The sequence below is a fragment of the Somniosus microcephalus genome, chromosome 13, assembly GCF_052327205.1.
Source record: "Somniosus microcephalus isolate GS21.2 chromosome 13, FLI_Smic_1.0, whole genome shotgun sequence".
In the NCBI taxonomy this organism is placed as follows: Eukaryota; Metazoa; Chordata; class Chondrichthyes; order Squaliformes; family Somniosidae; genus Somniosus; species Somniosus microcephalus.
In genome coordinates, this window is record NC_140999.1 from 120,741,418 (window position 1) to 120,764,017 (window position 22,600).

The 22,600-nt window shown below is 45.3% G+C and overlaps 1 protein-coding gene across 2 annotated transcripts in view; it reads right to left on the reverse strand.

Annotated features, from left to right (window-relative positions):
* LOC147108569 (uncharacterized) overlaps nt 1-6,511 on the reverse strand; it is a 69,516-nt gene extending 63,005 nt beyond the window's left edge. Inside the window, exons 1-2 of one of the 2 annotated variants that reach the window (XR_015080609.1) lie at nt 6,219-6,511; nt 3,828-3,855 (exon numbers count right to left, since the gene is read on the reverse strand). The gene's annotated coding sequence lies outside the window, so the exon portion shown is untranslated. The remainder of the gene's footprint in view (nt 1-3,827; nt 3,856-6,218) is intronic. The other variant, XR_015080608.1, reaches the window with a different exon arrangement.
* Nucleotides 6,512-22,600: the final 16,089 nt, after the last annotated feature.

A 22,600-nucleotide genomic window follows, 5' to 3' on the forward strand; every position in this document is an offset into this window, starting at 1 on the left:
ATGTAGAGGGGCCTGTGGCGGAGCATTTTGGACCTTCTGGCATCCTAGGCAGCTCTTGGTCATGTCTTCGATGTCTCCATTGATACCTGGCCACCATACAAACGCCCTAGCTAGGTTCTTCATTTTCACTCCACCCAGATGCTCCTCGTGAAGCTCCTTTAGCACTTTATCCTGGAGTTTGGGTGGAATCACCACTCTGGATCCACACATCAAGGTTCCTCGGCACACTGACAGCTGTTCTCTTCTTTGCGAGAATGCTGGCAACAGTGGTTCGCCATGTGCTGGCCATCCCTTCACTGTTAAATCGTAGACCCGAGAGAAAGTAGGGTCATTTCTTGTCTCCCTTTCAATGGCAGAATTTGTCACCGGTAGACATTCCACTATGGTAGAGTGGAATATCTCTACTGGGTCTACTGTAGGTGCCTCTTCTATCGTTGGCAACGGTAGGCGTGATAAACCGTCAGCATTCCCATGCTGTTTTGACCCTTTGTATTCAATGTTGTATTGGTGTGCCCCTAGAAAAAGGGACCACCTCTGTAGTCTTTGTGCCGTCATAATGGGGACACCTTTTTTAGGGTTGAATATGGAGATGAGGGGTTGATGGTCAGTCAGCAAGGTAAATTTTTGTCCGTGTAGGTAATGGTTGAATTTCTTCACTCCCCATACCAGGCTGAGTGCTTCCCTGTCTATCTGGGCATAGTTACGCTCAGCTGAGTTCAATGAGCGTGACGCAAAAGCTATCGGCCGTTCCGAGCCATCAGGGAATCTATGGGACAATACCGCTCCTATGCCGTAAGGGGATGCATCGCACGCCAGTCTGATTGGTAGTGATGGGTTGTAATGAGCCAAAATTTTCTCGGATGTGATTAAGTCTTTACATTTATGGAAGGCACGTTTACAGTCTTCGTTCCATTTCCAAATCACTCCTGTCTGTAGAAGATCATTAAGCGGGTGTAGAATAGTTGATAAGTTCGGTAAAAATTTATGATAGTAATTTATTAATCCCAGGAATGACCTTAATTGTGAAACATTTTCAGGTGCTGGGGCTTTTATAACTGCTTCCATTTTTTCAGGTGACTTATGCAACCCTTCCTTATTAATTATGTGGCCACAATATGATATCTGATTTTGGAAAAATTCGCACTTGGGGCGATTTGCTCGTAGGCCTCGTTCTTTCAGCCTAGTGAGCACCTGCTCCAAATTGGCAAGGTGCTCATTGTCGTTTTCTCCTGTTATAAGGATGTCGTCTAGGTAGCATTGAGTCCCCGGAATCCCTTGCAGGACTTGCTCCATAGCCCTTTGCCAGATAGCTGGAGCTGATGCTATTCCAAAAACCAGTCGATTGTACTGGTACAGGCCTTTGTGTGTGTTTATTGTGAGATACTTTTTAGAGGTCTCCTCAACCTCCATCTGTAGATATGCCTGTGCCAAGTCAATTTTTGTGAAACGTTTCCCTCCGGATAGTGAGGCGAAAATATCTTCTATCCTCGGAAGAGGATACTGTACCGTGTGAAGGACCGGGTTTACAGTCACCTTAAAGTCCCCACAGATGCGAATTTTTTTCTGTTCCTCAGAGTTATTTTTCAATGTTTTTTTCATGACTGGAACGATGGGTGTTGCCCATTCACTCCAATCTATTTTGGATAATACGCCTGCCTTTTCCAAATTCTTCAGCTCTGCCTCGACTGCCGGACGTATTGCGTATGGCGTCTTGCCTTAAAAAAATTTGGAATTGCTATATCTTCCACTTTTATTGAGGCGGTGATGCCTTTCAAGGTTCCTAGTTTCTCTTGAAACACTTCTTTGGCGTTGGCCAAGATGTCTTTTAATCGTTCAGGTATGATGTCATCATTGTTTTTTTCCTTACTGGTCACCGTCAGTGCCTGAATGGAGTGCCAGTCTAAACGTATCTTCCTTATCCATTCACGTCCCAACAACGGTGGACCACCATCTTGTAGAATGTATAAATACAACTTCTGTATTTCTTTGCCGTTGTATACCACAGGCACCCTTATTTTTCCTTTGGGGTAGACTTTCTGCCCCGTATATGTTTTTAAGATAATGGATGTGTCTTTTAGAGGTATATGCGAAAATAGCCTCTCGTAATCTCGTCGATTTATTACGGTTAGAGCTGATCCTGTATCTAGCTCCATTTTAACTGGGGACCCTGCTATTGTGAGGGTAACCCAAATGGTTTGGTAATCCTCTTTGGCAAGTACATTATGTAATTTGAGACAGCTTAGTCTCTTGTTTCCGGAGTCGCTATCGCTATTCTGATCTTCGGAGCTATTGTCCGTCATCATTTGTACCTTCCTGTATTTTTCTTTATTGATTTTTTGTTTTCTGTCAGTGGATTTATTTTGTCCAGATTGGCATACCCGTGCAATGTGTCCAATCTTACCACATTGCCTGCATGCTTTGCCCTTGAACCAGCAGTCCCTCTGGTTATGGGTGGATCTGCCGCAGCGGTAACATCTTCCGAACTCGTGTCATTTTATGGGTGCCGAAGTCCTGTGTCTCTTGTTGTATCTCTGCAGCTCCTTTTGCTGCTGCTTCGTATGATACAGCCATACTGAAAGCTTTGTCCAATGTTAAATCTTTTTCAGAAAGCAGTCTTTTTTGTGTTCCTTCACTTAAGAGACCGCAAACAAATTTGTCTCGAAGATAATCCGATAGTCCTGCTCCGAATTGGCAGTACTTTGATAGCTTTCTTAATTCGGTTAGGTAATCAGCGTTACTTTCATTCTTGTGTTGATTTCTCTTGAAGAACTTGAATCGTTCCGCTATCAGCAGCGGTGTTGGGTTTAAATGCTCCTGCAGGGTATCAACAATTTCTTTAAAAGTCTTGTCCTTTGGTTTGGCTGGAGTGATTAAATTTCGTAACAGCCCGTATGTCTTCGCGCCCATTAAGTTCAGAAGTACTGAAGCTTTTTTTTCATCTGTTATTCCATTTGCAGTGCAATAAACCTCTACTCTTTCCACGTATGTGGTCCAATCTTCTATTTCGCCATCAAAAGCCTCAATATTACCAGATTTAGGCATTTCAGAAAAGATATGGCGCTTCCCGGGCTTTTTTTTTTCTCTCTCTGTAGCAACGATATGGCGCTTCCCGCGCTTTCCCGCCGCTGCTACCGATAACAATGCTGTTTTACTGTGGTTTCCGTTTATTCACTGTTGGAGACTCGTTCCCGACGGAGGTCTAAACGCTGACCTGCTTGCCGCGCCGGCCGTCTCTCGAGTGCACCCTCCCAGTCCGTTATTGCTTGCCTCTGATTTCACTGCCTGTCTCAGCTGTAGAGCCCGCCGCCGGAGCTCCAGCCTGACGCCCAGGAAGGATTAGCGCAGTACCTGTCACCAGCTTGGCCAGCTGGTGAAACCACAGTTTCTCTTACTTCCTTGAGTCTTCTGGACGCTGGAGGAATCGATGTCCTTGAGGTGCTGCCGAATTGCAGGTAAGTCCGTTTCCACTTCGTCGCCACTGTAGCGTCCGTGTGTAGATAAAGACACTGAAGACAGGAGTTGGTTCATAGGTATTTACTAAGCAAGTCTGGGGGGGTGGGTTTCTAAAGGATATACACAATACACAGGCTTATATAGCCCAAGTGGCAATTACCAGCATTACGCACACCTGGGGCTCTTAAAGGCACATACACCATAATTGCTCTTAAAGGCACATACACCACAGACACGTTACGCAGTAGAGGTACTCAATATAAGCATGTCACCTTGGGGCCATCTTGACCCCCAAACAGACCCCCCACCACCACCACAAAGAGAATAGAAGGGAATATATTACACAGAAGAGGGCAATATTTTAAAATACTTACATCTGCAGTGTTCACTTATATGGCCAACCTGTAGAAAACAACAATGTTCACAAAGGATATAATAGCAAAATACTGCGGATGCTGGAAATCTGAATTAACAACAGAAAATGCTGGAAGCACTCAGCAGGCCAGGCAGTATCCGTGGAGGGAGAAACAGAGTTAACGTTTCAGGTCTGGGACCCTTCATCAGAACTGGAAAAGGTTCAGAGAGAACTAGAAGCACTCAGCAGGCCAGGCAGCCAGGAATGCCCACCTTGAAGAAGTTCTGCTCTTCTCTCCGAACCATTTCCAATTCTGATGAAGGGTCACAGACCTGAAACGTTAACTCTGTTTCTCCCTCCACGGATGCTGTCTGGCCTGCTGAGTGCTTCCAGCATTTTCTGTTGTTATTTCAATGTTCACAAAGGGTTACCTTCACCTTGTTTAAGTGACGGCTCGGGCCGTAATCCTTTGAGGTTTTCACAAAGTGATTTCTCCCAAACTTCCTCCCACACCGACTCTCAGGAGAATTATCTGTGGTACTCCACATTCACAAAAACTTCCAGCTGTTGGGATGATTTAATTCCTTATACTTTTTAATAACCGATTCATAAAGCTAGAGACATTAATATGTCTGATAATTAACTTCATTTATTTTTGTTTCAGAACACTCATCTTAAGACTACATACAGATCAGAACACACAGTCCTATATCCAGAAACTTATGTGTAAAGAACTTCCCAGGAATCATGAGCGATGCCAGTCCAGGCATGTTCATGCTTCCTTGAAGGGATATTTACTAGTCCTAGCCCCTTTGGGGCTATCCCGGATCAGGCATATTTCTCAGATGTCCACTTTCAACTAAAGTTTGAGGTAGGCGAATCCTAAAGATGCTTAACTGGTCTACAGGTCTGGGCTATCTCTCCCTAAAGGAAAGGAGCAACCCGAGAATGTTACCATCCTCCAGATAGCACATTTAATAAGTTTAGCCAGACTGTAACATTCCAGATATTATGAGGGGCCAGAGATCTCCTTCAGAAATGTACCTCTCCAACAAAGAATGTACAGAGATTGGGTTTGCGAGTTATTGATACAGAAGTCTTATGTGAGACAATTCTAAAAATATATAGAGATTTATTAAAAGGACCGACATGCAATTTACAGTTGGTGAGTCAATCGCAATGTTAACAGTTCTAAAAAGAGAAAAAATGATCTTTTTAACAGAGAATCTTACTTTTAAATCTTAACTTTGCTACAGTATTATAGTTCTTAAAATTTTCTATACAGGATATCCATCAATATCAAATTACCTTCGAGCCGCCTCTGTAGTCAAGAATCGCTTTGCCCAATTAAAGTGACTCTGATATCCTATTTCAGACTTCAATATTTATACCCTTTTTCAGTTGTATCCCATAAGGTTTCTGCTGATCCAAGTTAATTATCACTATTCATCTTTCTGCTGACCTCTGTAATTCTTACTGCTACATTGGCAATAGTTATTGGGAGTTTTTACCATATAGGTGTGAAGGCAGACACTTATTTCATGTGTCATCTTTACGATGGCAGATGTTCCTTATCTTATGGGCCACCTTTAAGAGGTTTAATTTAGATCACTTATCCAGGGTTGACCATTGTTCTATTCCCAAAAGGCCAGCCACTCGGAGCCACCCACTCTTCTGTTTCAATAAGGTTATTTATTCAGAGTCAACAACTTGTCCTATTTCAATAGCCAGAATTCTTTCATAGCTATTTCATAGTTAGGTTTCTAAATTTCCAAACTCAGTTTGTCATGTTTTAAAGAATTTATAAGGTAGAGTTCCTTATAAGGTACTCTTCAAGGTCAACCATTGTCTTATCTCAACAAGGCCAGAATTCTTTCATAAGATAGTATATTTTTCTAAAAAGGCTATATAGTATATTCCTTCACATCCTTGCCTTGAAGGTAGTTAAAGTTGCTACTAAAGTTCAGTGAGTTTGTATTCTTATAGGTTTCATTACATAGGACAAATGTGGCCATCATAAATCATCCTGTTGATACAACTGCTGTTGTTTTGTTTATTAGCTCTACCCCCTGTTGCGTACAACACTGATGTCTTATCTGCACCTGTCTTTATTGTAAAGGAAAGCTTCCTTTTATCTACACTGGCAATCAAAATCCCTCTTAAAACTTCTCCCTGCTGTGATAAAAAAAACATCTGATTCAGCACACGTTTTAAGCCAATTCTGCCTTTCTGTCTGTGTTCTGTATTAAAATAATGTAAAAACATATCTATATTCTTACACCAGCTTGTAAGCTAAATTTCTTTTGAAAAGAGCAATATTAAAGCAACTACTTTCACAAATATTTCTCTAAGATTAGAATACAATCTTAAACAAAAACACCCAAACCAAATTTTGATGCATAATACCTACCGTCTGGGATCTTAACACCTTTGTGACTGCAGGCCAGGGAATACAATACCTGGTGATCCTCGACTTAACCTATCCACATGCACGTTCCAGGATACATAAAATTAGCTATTCACAACCGTTTAGCATACACAATCTAACTCACACATAGATTTTTTTAAAGTTTTAACTATAGGACAGCCAGTCTGCTGTTGACTGAATCTATTTGAGGTTTAAGGGCTTGAGAATGGAATTAAAATTACACAAGCCAAAACAGGATAAAATTTCTATTTTTGTCACAGCACTAATCTGGAAGCTACGTGCATTCTTCTGACCTTGCAACCCCTCTCCTGTGGTATAGCTGCCCATACCGCCCTTCAGTATTAGTTACACCAGCACACAATTTATATTTAAATTAGCATTCATCATATCAATTTTCCTACAGAATCACAGAGTGCCAAAAATATTAAGACATATTGCAAAACAGTTGCATTGTATGAGAGCTGCACTTTTACATAGGATTACATAGTATATGCAGCACAGAAACAGGACATTCGGCCCAACCAGTCTATGCCGGTGTTTATGCTCCACACGAGCCTCCTCCCGTCTTTCCTCATCTAAATCTATCAGCATAACCCTCTATTCCCTTCTCCCTCATATGCTTGTCTAGCCTCCCCTTAAATTCATCCATACTACAGGTAGACTATCCTTTATCCGAACTTCCGAAAACCTCTAAAAACCAAAAGTTTTTTCGTTCAGCGTAAGTCGTGCGCACGATCCCGAGCCCCGCCGACCCCCACCCCCGACCCCCCGCCGACGCCGACCCCCGCAAATTTCCCAGTCTTATAAAATACCTTCTGAAATCCGAAATTTTCCGAAAACCGAAACACGGCTGGTCCCGAGGTTTTCGGATAAAGGATAGTCTACCTGTATTCGCTTCAACCACTCCCTGTGGTAGCGAGTTCTACATTCTCACCACTCTTTGGGTAAAGAAGTTTCTTCTGAATTCCCTATTTGATTTCTTCGTGACTATCTTATATTGATGGCCTCTAGTTATGCTCTTCCCCACAAGTGGAAACATTCTCTGAAACCACTTTTTCAACATTTTTCATAATTTTAAAGACCTCTATTAGATCACCCCTCAGCCTTCTTTTTTCAAGAGAAAAGATAACCAGCCTGTTCATCCTTTCCTGATAGGTATACCCTTGCATTTCTGGTATCATCCTTGTAAATCTTCTCTGCACCCTCTCCAGTGCCTCTATATCCTTTTTATAATATGGCGACCAGAACTGTACGCAGTACTCTAAGTGTTGTCTAACCAAGGTTCGATACAGGTTTAGCATAACTTCCCTACTTCTTAATTCTATTCCTCTGGAAATAAACCCTAGTGCTTGGTTTGCTTTTTTTTATGGCATTGCTAACCTGTGTCGCAACTTTTAGTGATTTGTATATTTGTACTCCGAGATCCCTTTGTTCCTCTACCCCACCTAGACTCGCACCCTCCAAGTGATAGGTGACCTCCCTATTCTTCCTACCAAAATGTAGTACCTCACATTTATGTGTGTTGAACTTCATTTTCCAATTATATGCCCATCCTGCAAGCTTATTAATGTCCTCCTGTAATTTGTTGCAGTCCTCAGTATTGACTATCCCCCCCAGTTGGTGTCATCCACAAATTTAGAAATTGTGTTTTTCATTCCAAAGCCTAAATTGTTAAGTGTAAATTGTGAACAGCAGTGGTCCCAGTACTGATCCTTGTGGAACACCACTACCCACCTTCTGCCACTGTGAATAGCTACCCTTTGCTCCTATTAAAAAATTTGTTTATGGAATGTGGGCATCGCTGGCAAGGCCAGCATTTATTGCCCATCCCTAATTGTCCTTGAGAAGGTGGTAGTGAGCCACCTTCTTGAACCACTGCAGTCCATGTGGTGAAGGTACTCCCATAGTGTTGTTAGGCAGGGAGTTCCAGGATTTTGAATCAGCGACGATGAAGGATCGGCAATATACTTCTAAGTCAGGATGGTGTGTGACTTGGAGGGGAACTTGGAGGTGGTGGTGTTCCCATGCACCTGCTGCCCTTGTCCTTCTAGGTGGAAGAGGTCGTGGGTTTGGGAGGTGCTGCCGAAGAAGCCTTGGCAAGTTGTTGCAGTGCATCTTGAAGATGGTACACACTGCAGCCATGGTACGCCGGTGCTGGAGGGAGTGAATGTTTAAGGTGGTAGATGGGGTGCCAATCAAGCAGGCTCTCTGCTTTCTGTCTTGAAGCCAGCCAGCAATCCATTCTGCTATTTGTCCCTTGACTCCACATTCTCTGACCTTGTTCATCAGTCTATTATGTGGTACCTTATCAAAGACCTTTTGAAAATCCAGATAAATTACATCTACTGCATTACCAGTGTCTACTTTCTCTGTTACCTCTTCAAAAAATTCAAGAAGTTTGGTCAAGCAAGACTTTCCCTTTTGAAATCCATGCTGACTATTCATTATTATATTTTTGGTTTCTAGATGTTCTTCTATTTTCTCCTTTAGTAGGGATTCCATTATTTTTCCTACCACCGATGTTAAGCTGACTGGTCTATAATTCCCTGTAAATGTTCTATCCACCTTCTTAAATATCGGTATTACGTTAGCTATCCACCAATCCTCTGGCATTACACCTTTTTCTAATGAATTATTAAATATGTGTAGTAATGCCTCTGCTATCTCTTCCCTAGATTCTTTTAAAATGCATGGATGCAATCCATCCGGACCAGGGGTTCTATCCTCTTTTGAGTTTGATCGCCCATCTCTGTCCTTGCCTCAGCTCATCCTCTGCTGAAACCCTCATCCATGCCTTTGTTACCTCTAGACTTGACCATTCCAGTGCACTTCTGGCTGGCCTCCCACATTCCACCCTACCTAAACTTGAGGTCATCCAAAACTCGGCTGCCCATGTCCTAACACGCACCAAGTCCTGTTCGCTCATCACCCCTGTGCTTGCTACATTGGCTCCCGGTTAAGCAGCTCGATTTCAAAATTCTCATGCTCGTTTTCAAATCCCTCCATGGCCTCACCCCTTCCTATCTCTGTAATCTCCTTCAGCCCCATAACACCCCCCCCCCCCCAAGATATCTGCGCTCCTCTAATTCTGTCCTCTTGAGCATCCCTAATCATAATCGCTCAACCTTTGGTGGTCGTGCCTTCTGTTGCCTAGGCCCTAAACTCTGGAATTCCCTCCCTAAACCTCTCCGCCTCTCTTTCCTCCTTTAAGATGCTCCTTAAAACCTACCTCTTTGACCAAGCTTTTGGTCACCTGCCCTAATTTATCCTTATGTGGATCGGTGTCAAATTTGTTGTCTTAAAATACTCCTGTGCAGCGCCTTGGGACGTTTTACTATGTTAAAGGTGCTATATAAATACAAGTTGTTGTTGTTGATTAGTTTATTTAATATATCCCCTTTTTGTGAAGCGTCTTGGGATGTTTTATTACGTTAAAGGTGCTATATAAATATAAGTTGCTATAGTACCCATATACAGCAAACAACAATTTCAAAGTTATCTGGTCTTGGCTCCAGCATTATTGGCTATGTAACTCTTTAAGGACCTGCTCACCCAAATCTCTGCCAATGTAGCTTTCTAAGGATTAAAGGATACTGGTTTGACTGACTTTCTGACTTTTCAAGTCTTGGATGAGTCACAACTCCTTCTAGATCAAGAACAGGAAAACAGAAGCCATTCCCATTGGCCCCCCGCCACAGTTTCCACTCCCTGGCTACACGCTCAAACTAATAATCTTGGTGTCCTGTTCGAACCTGAGCTAATCATTCAACCTCTATCCATCATCCAAGGCTTTAGCCCTATATCACCTTTCAATACTCTGTTCCTCTGACTCTGGTCTTCTGTGCACCCCATCCAGCCTCCCTGCACCCCACCATTGGTAGCAGATCTTAAAGCATTTTGGTCTTACTCTTTGTAATTCTCTTGTCTACTTTTCTGCCTTTATCTGTCATTCCACCGAGCCATATAAGGAGATGTTTGGGTAGATGACCAAAAGCTTGGTCGAAGAGGTAGGTTTTAAGGAGCGTCTTAAAAGGAGGAAAGAGAAGTGGAGAGGCAGAGATATTTAGGGAGGGAATTCCAGAGCTTAGGACCTAGGCAGCTGAAGGCACGACCGCCAATGGTGGAGCATTTAAAATCAGGGATGTTCAAAAGGCCAGAATAGGCAGAGCGCAGAGGTCTAGGGGGATTATAGGCCTGGAGGAGATTACAGAGATAAGGAGGTGCGAGGCCATGGAGGGATATGAAAACAAGGATGAGAATTTTTAAAATCGAGGCGTTGCTTAACAGGGAGCCAATGTAGTTCAGCAAGCACAGGGGTGATGGGTGAGCGGGATGTGGTGTGAGTTAGCACGCAGGCGGCAGAGTTTTGGATGACCTCAAGTTTATGGAGGGTAGTATTAGGGAGGCTGGCCAGGAGTGCGTTGGAATAGTCAAGTCTAGAGGTGGTAAAGGCATGCATGAAGGTTTCGGCAGCTGATAAGTTGAGGTAAGGGCAGAGACAGGTGATACTACGAAGGTGGAAATAGGCGGTCTTAGTGATAGGACGGATGTGAGGTAGGAAGCTCAATTCGTGATCAAATATGACACCAAGTTTGCAAACAGACTTGGTCCACCCTGGACAGTTGCTGGGGAGAGAGAGCTAATCAGTGGAAAGGGAATGGAGTTTGTGGCGTGAACCGAAGACAATGGCTTCGGTCTTCCCGATATTTAATTGGAGGAAATTTTTACTCATCCAGTACTGGATGTCGGGCAAGTAGTCTGATAATATTGAGACGGTGGAGGGTTCAAGAGCGGTGGAGGAGAGGTAGAGCTGAGTATCATCAGCGTACATGTGAAACCTGATGTTATGTTGCCGGATGATGTCACCAAGGGGCAGCATGTAGATGAGAAATAGGAGGGGGCCAAGGATGGATCCTTGGGGGACACCAGAGCGGACAGTGCAGGATCGGGAAGAGAAGCCATTGCAGGTGGTTCTGTGGTTGTAGCTGGAAAGATAGGAATGAAACCAGGCAAGTGCAGTCCCACCCAGCTGGACGACGGTGGAGAGGCGTTGGGAGCAGAATTTTGTGGTCAACCGTGTCAAAGGCTGCAGACAGGTCCTGGAGGAGGAGAAGGGATAGATTATCTTTGTCACAGTCAATTAGGATGTCATTTGTGACCTTAGTAAGAGCAGTTTCGGTACTGTGGCGGGGTGGAAGCCTGATTGGAGGGATTCAAACAAGGAGTTCTGGGAAAGATGGGCATGGATTTGGGAGAGGACAACATGTTCAAGAACTTTGGAAAGGAAAGGGAGGTTGGAGATGGGCGACAGTTTTCAAGGACGGAGGAGTCAAGGGTTGGTTTTTTGAAGAGAGGGGTGATGACGGCAGATTTGAAGGAAAGGGGGAGAATACCGGAGGAGAGAGAACCATTAGCAATATCCGGTAACATGGGAGCCAGAAAGGAAAGTTAGGTTGTCAGCAATTTAGTAGGAATAGGGCCGAGAGATCAGGAGGTCGATCTCACTGACAAGATGAGCTTTGAAAGAGCAAGAGAGGAGCGAGGAGAAAAATGAGAGAAATATGCAAATTTAAGGTTGGGGCAGGGGGAAAACGGAGAGGAAGTAAGGTCCGGTGGGCTGGGGGAGGGAGGGAATTGAAAACAGAAGCAGTTGAACGGATGTTGTCGATCTTTTTAACAAAGTCCATGAGCTCCTCACATTTATTGTTGGAGATGAAGGAGGAGGAGGCAGAGGAGGGTGGTTTGAGAAGACGGTTAGTGGTGAAGAAAAGCCTGGTGTTATTTTTGCCATCCTGGATGATCTTAGAATAATGGGCGGTTTTAGTGATGGACAGCAGGACCCGGTAGTGCTTTACATGATCTAGCCAAATCTGGTGATGGATGATTTAGACCAATTATCTGTCAAAGACGAGTGCGAGTGTTGGTTGCTATAAATTAATTTATTTAGCCACTTTTCACAAGTTGGCTTGATCCTGGACTACAATGTCTCAAAATAACATTCCAATACATGATGCACATTATTGATTATGGTCTCTATCAAAAAAAATGTTTTACTAAAAACTTTTATTGTTTCTGTAAAGCATAATTATGCCTTAAAAATTTTAGAAAACAAAGTGAAGTTGGTGTTATTAGGTTTGTCCTAACCCTCTACATGGCCTCCAGTTTACCCTGAGGGTCCATTATTCATCTCTTGCTCTGTCAGGCTGTCCTTCGACAGTGACATCCACAATCACGGGTTGGATTCCATGTATTTGCTGAATCTTTTTGCCTCCTCCATTGATCTATTATAAATTTATAGATTTTTGCCACAAAGTATGTAATTTTTTTTTTTATTCGTTCATGGGATGTGGGCGTCGCTGGCAATGCTAGCATTTATTGCCCATCCCTAATTGCCCTTGAGAAGGTGGTGGTGAGCCACCTTCTTGAACCGTTGCAGTCCGTGTGGTGAAGGTACTCCCACAGTGCTGTTAGGGAGGGAGTTCTAGGATTTTGACCCAGTGATGAAGAAGGAACGGTGATATACTTCCAAGTCAGGATGGTGTGTAACTTGGAGGGTAACTTGCAGGTGATGGTGTTCCCATGCGCCTGCTGCCCTTATCCTTCTAGGTGGTAAAGGTCATGGGTTTGAAGGTGCTGCCGAAGAAGCCTTGGCGAGTTGCTGCAGTGCATTTTGTAGATGGTACACACTGCAGCCACTGTACGCCGGTGGTGGAGGGAATGAATGTTTAAGGTGGTGCATGGGGTGCCAATCAAGTGGGCTGCTTTGTCCTGGATGGTGTCGAGCTTCTTGAGTGTTGTTGGAGCTGCACTCATCCAGGCAAGTTGAGAGTATTCCATCACACTCCTGACTTGTGTCTTGTAGATGGTGGAAAGACTCTGGAGAGTCAGGAGGTGAGACACTCACCACAGAATACCCAGCCAGTGTCCTGCTCTTGTTGCCACAGTATTTATGTGGCTGGTCCAGTTGAGTTTCTGGTCAATGGTGACCCCCAGGATGTTGATGCTGGGGGATTCGGTGATGGCAATACCGTTGAATGTCATGGGGTGGTGGTTAGACTCTCACTTGTTGGAGATAGTCATTGCCTGGCACTTGTGTGGCGCGAATAGAAACATAGAAACTAGGAGCAGGAGTAGGCCATTCGGCCCTTCGAGCCTGCTCCGCTATTCAACGAGATCATGGCTGATCATCCAAACCCTAGCACCCGGTCCCTACACCGACAGCCATCCCACCCAAGCCCTATCCCCATAACCCCACATATTTAATCCCCCCTAACAATAAGGGCCAATTTTTTATCATGGCCAATCAACCTAACCCGCACATCTTTGGACTGTGGGAGGAAACCGGAGCACCCGGAGGAAACCCACGCAAACACGGGGAGAAGGTGCAAACTCCACACAGTCACCCGAGGCCGGATTTGAACCCGGGTCCCTGGCGCTGTGAGGCAACAGTGCTAACCACTATGCCACCGTGCTGCTTGTTACTTGCCACTTATCAGCCAAGCCTGAATGTCATCCAGGTCTTGCTGCATGCAGGCATGGACTGCTTCATTATCTGAGGAGTTGTGAATGGCACTGAACACTGTGCAGGCATCAGCGAACATCCCCACTTCTGACCTTATGATGGAGGGAAGGTCATTGATGAAGCAGCTGAAGATGGTTGGGCCTAGGACACTGCCCTGAGGAACTCCTGCAGTGATGTCCTGGGACTGTGATAATTGACCTCCAACAACCACAACCATCCTCCTTTGTGCTAGGTATTACTTCAACCAGTGGAGAGTTTCCCCCCCACCCCGATTTCCATTAACTTCAGTTTTACTAGGGCTTCTTGACGCCAAACTCGGTCAAATGCTGCGTTGATGTCAAGGGCAGTCACTCTCACCTCACCTCTGGAATTCAGCTCTTTTTTCCATGTTTGGACCAAGGCTGTAATGAGGTCTGGAGCCAAGTGGTCCTGGTGGAACCCAAACTGGGCATCGGTGAGCAAGTTATTGGTGAGTAAGTGCTGCTTGATAGCACTGTCGATGACACCTTCCATCACTTTGCTGGTGATTGAGAGTAGACTGATGGGGCAGTAATTGGCTGGATTGGATTTGTCCTGCTTTTTGTGGACAGCACATACCAGGGCAGTTTTCCTCATTGTCGGATAGATGCAAGTGTTGTAGCTGTACTGGAACGGCTTGGCTAGAGGTGCGGCTAGTTCTGGACTCTTCAGCACAACAGCCGGGATGTTGTCAGGGCCCATAGCCTTTGCTGTATCCAATGCGCTCAGCCGTTTCTTGATATCACGTGGAATGAATCGAATTGGCTGAAGACTTATTTCTGTGAGGCGGGACCTCAGGAGGAGGTCGATATGGATCATCCACTTGATACTTCTGGCTGAAGGTGGTTGCAAATGCTTCCCCAGGTTGGCACCTCATTTTTAGGTACACCTGGTGCTGCTCCTGGCATGCTCTTATACACTCCTTATTGAACCAGGGTTGGTCCCCTGGCTTGATGGTAGTGGTAGAGTGAGGGATATGGCGGGTCATGAGGTTACAGATTGTGGTGGAATACAATTCTGCTGCTGCTGATGGCCCACAGAGCCTCATGGATGCCCAGATTTGAGCTGCTAGATCTGTTCTGAATCTATCCCATTTAGCATGGTGGTAGTGCCATATAACACAATGGACTTCGTCTCCACAATGACTGTGCGGTGGTCACTGCTACCAATGCTATCATGGACAGATACATCGGCGACAGGTAGATTGGTGAGGACGAGGTCAAGTAGGTTTTTCCCTCGTGTTAGTTCTCTCACCACCTGTCGCAGGCCCAGACAGGCAGCTATGTCCTTCAGGATTCGGCCAGCTCGGTCAGCAGTGGTGCTACCGAGCTAATCTTGGAAATAACAGAAAATGCTGGAAAAACTCAGCAGGCCAGGCAGCATCCGTGGAGAGAGAAACAGAGTTAACGTTTCAGGTTGAAGTCCTTTTGTCAGAACTGGAAAAAAGCAGGAAATGGAACAGATTTTAAAGCAAGTTTAGGGGCTGGGAAATAGGGGGGGATGAAATAACAAAATGGAAGGTCTGTGATAGGATGGAAGGCAGGAGAAGTAAAGAGGCATTAAGAGATATTCAAGGCAAAAGGAAATGGTAAATGGGACAGGTTAAGAAACAAAGGCTGGCTCTAGATGAAGTGTGAATTGCGCTGGCAGAATGAAAGACAGCTGCCATGTGGGAGGGAAGAAAAAAAGGCACAAACAAAAAGCGTGGATAAAAAATATATATATGATAGGGGCCGAGGTTATGATCTGAAAGCCCTATCATATATATATTTTTTATCCATACTTTTTAGAGCCACCCTTTGTTTTTTAACCTGTCCCATTACCACTCCATTCCCACTCAGACCTCACCGTCCTCAGCCTCTTGCATTGTTCCACGAAAGCTCAGCGTAAGCTCGAGGAACAGCACCTCATCTTTCGATTAGGCACTTTACAGCCCTCTGGACTCAACATAGAGTTCAACAATTTCAGATCATAACCTCGGCCCCTATCATATATATATTTTTTATTATCCACTTTTTGTTTGTGCCTTTTTTTCTACCCTCCCACATGGCAACTGTCTTTCATTCTGGCAGCGCAATTCACACTTCATCTAGAGCCATCCTTTGTTTCTTAACCTGTCCCATTACCATCTCCTTTTGCCTTGAATATTTCTTAATGCCTCTTTACTTCTCCTGCCTTCCATCCTATCACAGACCTTCCCTTTTGTTCTTTCATCCCCTCCCCCATTTCCCAGCCGCTAAACTTGCTTTTAAATCTGCTCCATTTCCTGCTTTTTTCCAGTTCTGACGATAGGTCTTTGACCTGAAACATTAACTCTGTTTCTCTCTCCACGGATGCTGCCTGGCCTGCTGAGTTTTTCCAGCGTTTTCTGTTGTTATTTCAGATTTCCAGCATCCGCAGTATTTTGTTATTGTATTAGTGTTTGGTTCACTGCCACCTCTCTTCTAGGAATGTCCACCTTGAAGAAGTTCTGCTCTTCTCTCCGACGGGATTTCCGTTTGTCTCTTCAACCTTCTTCATCGCTTTCAGTTTCCATTCTCGTGTTTGATCAGGTATCTGCCAAGACTTGGTTTCACAGCCACATCTTTTCCTCAGCAACTGTCTCCGGTTCAGACTTATTCCACGTGGATTCCAACTAAACTTCCACCCTTTGTGTTTCGGATCCACCCAGGATTACAAATATCTCCAAGATATTCATCGTTCCTCGAACTACTGCTCTCGCCGCATTTTGTGATCCACGCTCAACGCCATGCGGCGCCACATGAACACTCTCGACCTCTCTTTTCAGCAGCACCGACGCACTCTATCTCCAAGCTGTCCGGGTCCACAGTTCCATTTCATCCTTCGACTCATCCGACGCTTCAACAAAAAACTTTTTTTCTTCCTTTCTGATGTCAAGAATCGCAAGCTTCATCAACTCTTGAACACCAATGCCCCTCCAGAACCTTCTTTCGCTTCACTTTCCACTGAACCCACTTCTCCCAATCTCACCCCTTGCCGCATTTTCACTATCCCCTCTGACCTTCCCCTCTCTGACCCCGAACAATCAGTCCTCAGCAAAGGCCTAAGCTTCATCCCCTTACGCCCCCATTTCAATTAATTTTGAACTCGGCACGATGCTTATTCCGCTGCCTTCGTCTCCGTGCCCACTTCTTTGGCCAGCAGTCTATCCCCCGCACGGCTGATCCTTTCTCCCGCTTTCAGAATTCTCGTTCTACCGGGACCCCTCCCTCTGGCCTCTTACCCTCTCTAGATCTTTTCATTGCAAACTGCTGCTGCGACATCGGCCGTCTCCATTTCTCTGCTCCCCACACTCACTCCAACCTACCTCCCTCTGAACTTGCAGCACTCCATTCTCTCAGATCCAACCCCAACATTGTCATTAATCCTGCTGACAAGGGTGGTGCTGTTGTTGTTTGGCGAACCGACCTCTACCTAGCGGAAGCTGAATGCCAACTCTCCGACACCTCCTCCTATCTCCACCTGGACCATGACCCAACTACCGAACATCAAGCCACCGTTTCCAAGACTGTCACTGACCCCCATCTCCTCTGGAGATCTTCCCCCCACGGCCGCCAACCTCGTAGTTCCCCAACCCCGCACAGCCCGCTTCTACCTCCTTCCCAAGATCCACAAACATGACTGCCCTGGTAGGCCCATTATTTCAGCCTGTTCTTGCCCCACGGAACTTATCTCTTCCTGTCTCGACTCTATCTTTTCTCCCCTTGTCCAGTCTCTTCCCACCTACATCCGCGACTCTTCCGACGCCCTCCGCCACTTTAACAGTTTGAAACATAGAAGATAGGAGCAGGAGTAGGCCATTCGGCCCTTCAAGCCTGCTCCGCCATTCAATGAGATCATGGCTGATCATCCAAATTCAGTACCCTGTCCCTGCCTTCTCCCCATATCCCTTGATCCCTTTAGCCTTAAGAAATATATCCAACTCCTTCTTGAATATATTTAATGAACTGGCCTCCACCGCCCTCTGTGACAGAGAATTCCACAGGTTCACCACTCTCTGGGTGAAGAAATTCCTCCTCATTTCAGTCCTAAATGGCTTACCCCTTATCCTTAGACTATGACCCCTGGTTCTGGACTCCCCGGCCATCAGATACATCCTTCCTGCATCTAGTCTGTCCAGGCCTGACAGAATTTTATAGGTTTCGATGAGATCCCCTCTCAATCTTCTAAACTCCAGTGAGTATAAGCCCAATCGACACAATCTCTCCTCATACGTCATTCCTGCCATCCCAGGTATCAGCCTGGTGAATCTTTGCTGCACTCCTTCCATGGCAAGAACATCCTTCCTCAGATAAGGCGACCAAAACTGCACACAATACTCAAGGTGCGGTCTCACCAAGGCCCTGTACAACTGTAGCAAGACATCCTTGTTCCTGTACTCGAACCCTCTTGCTACGAAGGCCAACATACCATTTGCCTTCTTAACCGCCTGCTGCACCTGCATGCTTACCTTCAGCGACTGGTGCACAAGAACACCCAGGTCACTTTGCACTTCCCCTTCTCCCAATCTATTGCCATTCAAATAATAATCTGCCTTCCTGTTTTTGCCACCAAAGTGGACAACCTCACATTTATCCACATTATAGTGCATTTGCCATGTTTCTGCCCAATCACCCAACCTGTCCAAATCGTACTGGAGTTTCACGACATCCTCCTCACAGCATACCCTCCCACCCAGCTTTGTGTCGTCTGCAAATTTGGAGATATTACATCCAATTCCCTCGTCCAAATCATTAATATATATTGTGAACAGCTGGGGTCCTAGGACCGATCCTTGCGGTACCCCACTAGTCACTGCCTGCCACTCGGAAAACAATCCATTTATTCCAACTCTGCTTTCTGTCCGCCAACCAGTTCTCTATCCAAGTCAATACCTTGCCCCCAATCCCATGTGCCTTAATTTTGCACGTTAATCTCTTATGCGGGACCTTATCGAAAACCTTCTGAAAGTCCAAATACACCACATCCACTGGTTCTCCCTTATCTATTTTACCAGTTACAGCCTCAAAAAATTCCAGTAGATTAGTCAAGCATGATTTACCTTTTGTAAATCCATGTTGACTTTGTCCGATCCTGTCACTGCTTTCCAAGTGCTCTGCTATTACATCTTTTATAATGGACTCTAGCATTTTCCCCATTACTGATGTCAGGCTTACCGGTCTATAATTCCCCGCTTTTTCTCTACCACCTTTTTTGAATAGTGGGGTAACATTAGCTACCCTTCAATCCATGGGTACTGTTCCAGAGTCTATCGAATGTTGGAAGATGACCAGCAATGCATCTACTATTTCTAGGGCCACTTCCTTAAGTACCCTGGAATGTAAATTATCAGGCCCTGGGGATTTATCGGCCTTCAGTCCCATCAATTTTCCTAACACCATTTCCCTACAAATACTGATTTCTTTCAGTTCCACCCTTTCATTAGACCCTATGTTCCCCGGCATCCTGGGAGGTTATTTGTGTCCTCCTTTGTGAAGACAGAACCAAAATAAGTATTTAGTTGGTCTGCCACTTCTTTGTTCCCCATTATAAATTCCCCTGATTCTGACTGCAAGGGACCTACGCTTGACTTCACCAATCTTTTTCTCTTCACATATCTATAAAAGCTTTTATAGTCAGTTTTTATGTTCCCTGCAAGCTTACTCTCATATTCTATTTTCCCTTTCTTAATAATTCCCTTTGTCCTCCTTTGTTGAATCCTAAACTGCTCCCAATCCTCAGGATTATTGCTTTTTCTGGCCAATTTATATGTCCTCTCCTTGGATCTTATGCTATCCCTAATTTCCCTTGTTAGCCACGGTTGAGTCACCTCTTTTGTTTTATTTTTATGCCAAACTGGGATCAAGAAATTCTGTAGTTCATCCATTCGGTCTTTGAATGTTTGCCATTGCCTATCCACCGTCAACCCTTTGAGTGACATTCCCCAATCATTCCTACCCAACTCGCTCCTCAGACCATCGTAGTTTCCTTTATTTAAATTGAGGACCCTAGTCTCTGAGTCAACTACTTCATTCTCCATCTTAATGAAGAATTTGATCATATTATGATCAATCCGACCCAAGGGGCCTCGTACAACAAGATTGCTAATTAATCCTTTCTCGTTACATAATACCCAGTCTAAGATGACCTGATCTCTGGTTGGTTCCTCGACATATTGGTCCAGGAAACCATCCCGTAAACACTCCAGGAATTCCTCCTCCACAGTATTGTTATAGGTTGGGCTAACCAAATTAGTATGTGGATTAAAGTCACCCACGATGACTGCTGTGCCCTTATTGCACTCTTCTTTAATTTCCCTTTTAATGCCATCCGCAACCTCTGCCTTACTGTTTGGAGGTCTATATACCACTCCCACTAACGTTTTCTTCCCCTTAGTATTTCTCAATTCTACCCATACAGATTCCACATCATCAGAGCTAATATCCTTCATTACAATTGTGTTAATCCCTTCTTTAACCAGTAATGCTACCCCACTTCCCTTTCCTTTTTGCCTATCTTTCCTGAATATCGAATACCCCTGGATGTTGAGTTTTCAGTCTTGGCCATCCTTGAGCCACGTTTCTGTAATCCCAACCAAATCATATTCGTTTACCTCTATTTGCGCAGCCAATTCATCCACTTTATTACAAATGCTCCTCGCACTAAGACACAAAGCCTTCAGGCTTGTTTTTTAACGCTCTTAGACCTATTAGAATTATTATTTACTGTGGCCACGTTTGATTTAAACCTTTGATTTCTCTGACTGCCACTTTTGCTTTTCTCCTTCCCATCTTTTGCTTTTATCCTTGTTTCCCTTTCCTCTGTCTCCCTGCTCAGGTTCCGAACCCCCTGCCATTTTAGTTTAAACCCTCCCCCAGAGGACGAGCAAACACTCCCCCTAGGACATCGGTTCCAACCCTGCCCAGGTGCAAACCATCCGGTTTGAACTGGCCCCCCTCCCCCAGAACCGGTTCCAATGTCCCAGGAACTTGAATCCCTCCCCCTGGCACCATTCCTCTAGCCACGTATTCATCTGAAATATTCTTCTATTTCTACTCTGACTAGCACGTGGCACTGGTAGCAATCCTGAGATTACTACCTTTGAGGTCCTATTTTTTAATTTACCTCCTAACTCCCTATATTCCGCTTTTAGGACCTCATCCCGCTTTTTACCTATATCGTTGGTGCCTATATGCACCACGACAACTGGCTGTTCACCCTCCCCTTCCAAGATGTTCTGCAGCCGCTCGGAGACATCCTTGACCCTTGCACCAGGGAGGCAACACATCATCCTGGAGTCTTGTTTGCGGCCGCAGAAACGCCTATCTATTCCCCTTACAATAGAATCCCCTATTGCTATAGCTCTACCCCTCTTTTTCCTCCCGTTCTGTGCAGCAGAGCCACCCCTGGTGCCAGGAAGTTGGCTGCTGCTGTCTTCCTCTGATAAGCAATCCCCCCCAACAGTACTCAAAGTGGTGTATCTGTTTGAGGGGGATGGCCACAGGGGACCCCTGCACTACCTGCCTGCAACTAGTACTCTGCCTGTTGGTTACCCATTCCCTTTCTCCTGTCCAACTTCTACCTGCGGTGTGTCCAACTCCGTAAACGTGCTATTCACGATGTCCTGAGCATCGCGAACGCTCCAGTATGCATCCAATCGCAGCTCCAGTGTCGCAATGTGGTCTGTCAGTAGCTGCAGCTGGATGCACTTCCTGCACATGTAGTTGTCAGGGACACAGGAAGTGTCCCTGAGTTCCCACATATCGCAGGAGGAGCATACCACGTGGCCGGGCTGTCCTGCCATGACTTACCCTTTAATTAAATGAATTTAAATTAAATCAATCAATCCCACTAATTACACTACAGTTAAATGGTTTAACAACAGTCCCCGCTACACCAGAGAGACCTTAGAAACTATAACTCTGGTTTAAAGTTTAAAGAGAGAAATACTCACCAACCAATCACTTACCTGATTCCTGATGACGTCACAACTTGATTACTTTTTACCTCTCTGCCCCACTGCTGAGTTGGTAAGCCTTGCTGAATCCGCCGCTTTTATACCCGCCGCGCTCGCTGCTCCACACACAGGTCCGCTCTGGTTGGGCCTCGCTGAATCCGCCGCTTTTAAACTCGCCGCGCTCGCTGCTCCTCACCCAGGTCCGTCGCTCTGGTTGGGCCTCGCTGAATCCGCCGCTTTTAAACTCGTCGCGCTCGCTGCTCCTCACTCAGGTCCATTTCCAGTTTCCTGGCCCCAACTGCCTCCTTTTCACTATGGACGTACAATCCCTCTACACCTCGATCCCCCACCAGGATGGCCTGAGGGCGCTCCGCTTCTTCCTTGAACAGAGGCTCAACCAGTCCCTATCCACCACCACCCTCCTCCGCCTGGCTGAACTTGTTCTCGCATTGAACAACTTCTCCTTTGACTCCACTCATTTCCTCCAAATCAAAGGTGTTGCTATAGGTACCCGCATGGGTCCTAGCTATGCCTGCCTTTCGTGGGATATGTGGAACACTCTTTGTTCCAGTCCTACTCGGGTCCCCTCCCTCACCTTTTTCCGGTACATTGATGACTGTATTGATGCAGTTTCCTGCTCTCGCCCTGACCTAGACAATTTCATTCACTTTGCTTCCAATTTCCACCCTTCCCTCACCTTCACATGGTCCATCTCTGACTTTTCCCTTCCCTTCTCCGTCTCCATCTCTGGGGATAGGTTATTGACAAACATTCACTACAAGCCCACTGACTCCCACAGCTACCTGGACTACACTTCCTCCCAGCCCGCCTCCTGTAAAGGACTCTATTCCATTCTCCCAGTTTCTC